The following is a 3,085-nucleotide window of genomic DNA, read 5'->3' on the forward strand; positions in this document are numbered from 1 at the left end:
TCGACTCAGGAGGGGATCCTGATCAAGAATATATATACTTTATAGGGTCGGAGATGTCTCCTTCACTGCGTTGCACACTTTTGACCAAAATTATAATACCCTCTGCAAGGGTGTAATAATCAATATATTAGTTTGAAATTGGAAAATTCACGTTTAAAATTTTAATACGTTTTTTCGTCAAATTTCATGTATCATGTGCCACTGTGCAGCGAAATGAAAACAAATTATTGAAAAGACTTTTTGCGCAGACTTTTTCAGTCAATCGGTCTTTTACTGAGTCTCTCTGTGCGAGTGTCACTCTTATTGAGCGATGTTCGGTAAGTGAGAGTTTCATGATTGGCTCATTGTAATTCGTTCAACAGAAAACCGAAACAAATCAAATCAAAGCCTGCTGCTCAGAGAGGAACCGAAACGGCACGCTTTGTATCGGTTGCTCTCGCAAACAGAGCGTAAGCAAAAAAACGGTTAACAGTTATTTGCAAGCTATGTTAGAAAACCTTATTATTATGATTCTTCAATAACAATATGTTGTTAATTAAATCATTCTATTACATATTTTTAAATATTTTAACATTGTTTAAGTTATTTTATTAGCTTCCATGTTCAACTTAATGTTTGAACATCCTGCAAGAAACCAAAAAAGTCCTAGTAGTGTATCCGCAAATACACTTAATGAATCTGCAAATACCCTAGATAACGAATCCTCCATAAAACCAGTATACCCTGCCATACCTATCAAATCATATATAAACAACATTCCAGAGCCTACTGTGGGAATAATTCAAATAGGCTAGACACAAACCCTTTCCCATAGCATTATCATTGGCATCCAGACATAAACATAGACATAAACCATTCACACGCCTTTATCGACGACAGTAGACGTAAACATCAAACCCCTTTTGCTCCAAATTCATAAACAAGTGCCCATCCTGGGAACCTACATGTCAGCATAAAACTCTGACCAATCAAAACTATTCAACCAAAGTCCATCTATGCTGCCAGCGTCGCTGTCACCGATAAAAGCTATAGTTATAAGAAAATTGAATTTGTAAAATCAGTTTATAATCAACGATCAATCCAATAGGATACCTTTATAACTCATTCTTGAATTTAATAATAAAATTTATAAAATAAAAATCTTAATTTTTATTTTTTTATTTTAAATCGGCAATTAAAACATATAATTGGCGCAGTCGGTAGGATACAATTATCCTCGCGTGTTTTAAGTATCGAACTAAATACATCGCGAATTTATTGTATCCGCAAAACGAATCTATAAACATTTCTAAACATTTCCTCATAGTGAAATCACGAATGAGGATTTCTAGTGTGAAGTGCAACAAACATTACATAAAAAAAATGTGTAATACCAGGGAACTCAGCATTAGTCAAATCACGAATGAGGATTTCTAATGTCTATTTGAAATAAACAAATAAAATAAAATTATTAACATAATCAAGACAATTTAATAAATAAAAACATATATATACCAAATTAAATAAATAAACTTTAAAATGCAATCTGAACAAGCATCCACATCAGCTGCAGCAATATGATGTAGAATAATTTCTTCATGCAAATAAAGCAAATTGACAAATTTGATGGTGATACAATGTATTTAGCACTATTTATAAAAAGTGTTGATAACTTGATTACCCAATACAAAACAACATCGTCTACTCAGAATGAAATCATTCAAGGAGCTATCCTAAACCTTATCGTTGGACCTGCACGTACAATTCTTCTTAGGAATTCAACCCAGGACTGGAATGAATTAAGAACCTTACTCATCAGTGAATTCAACTCATCAAAACCCCCACATCTCATGATCATGGATTTACATAAAATTAAATATCAGAATAGTTTACGTAAGTTTATTGATGATTTAGACAAACAGACAAGTAAAATTTGTAATAAGTTAAGTCTGGATAATAATGCAGCAAACACTGTTATATTTTCAAGAATATTAGGTGATCATATAGCAGAAGTAATTCGTGAAAAATTACCATTACGAGTGTACATATCTATATGCAAATACGATATATCAACTCCAACTAAATTAAAACAAGCTGCTCAAGCTGTAGGTCTTTATGATGATGATGATATATATAATTTTTCCCGAAGTGTTGAAAATCGATATAATATACCAATGGTCTCCACATCTAATACTTCTAATACTAATAATTCTAATAATAATCAAAGGGACAGAAACCAAAATTTCAATCAGAATGTAGGAAACAATAGGAGTCAAAATTATAATAATCGTGGGACATATAATTATCAACAAAGACAAAATACTTTTGATTCAAATAGAAATTTTAATTCAAACTATAATAATAATTATAGATACTCTCAAAATCCTTCAGGTCAAAACTCTCCAAATTATAATCGATCTGTTAATGTTCCTCAAAAACAATCAGACCAACAGAATAGACCAGAACCAATGGAAATAGTTGAAAATTTTCAGACACAAGCCTCGGAAGAAACACAACAGCAATAAAAATAAAAATTGATAATAGACCATGCATTTGCCTTATTGACACAGGTTCCAGTATAAGTTTAATAAATGAAAATTTTTTAAAATATCCAATTAAAGAGAATAATATAAAAGTTCAAACAGTAGGAAATTCAGTCACTTTGAATAAATCCATTGAATTTATAATTCCAAAATTATTTAAATCAAAACAAAAATTTTTTGTCAAAGAATTTTCCAATCATTACGATTTTCTTTTATGACGTAATATTTTAAACCTTACATCAGCCCAAATAGATTTTGGAAAGAATACTGTTAAACTAAATAATTACGAATTTCCAATGATCAATATAATAAAGGAACATAACAAAAATTATACAAACATGTTAGAGGATGAAGAACACATTTACGCATTGGAAACAGAATTAAAAACTAGTTATATTCGAGATGATCATCTCAACAGTGAGGAAAAATCGGCACTACATTCTCTAATGTCCAAATTCTTTGATATTCAGTATCATGAGGGTGACAATTTGACCTTCACAAATGAAATCAAACATAAAATAAAAACTAAACATGAAGATCCCAGTTATAGAAGACCATATACT

The sequence above is a fragment of the Drosophila ananassae genome (assembly GCF_017639315.1).
Source record: "Drosophila ananassae strain 14024-0371.13 chromosome Y unlocalized genomic scaffold, ASM1763931v2 tig00000087, whole genome shotgun sequence".
NCBI lineage: Eukaryota > Metazoa > Arthropoda > Insecta > Diptera > Drosophilidae > Drosophila > Drosophila ananassae.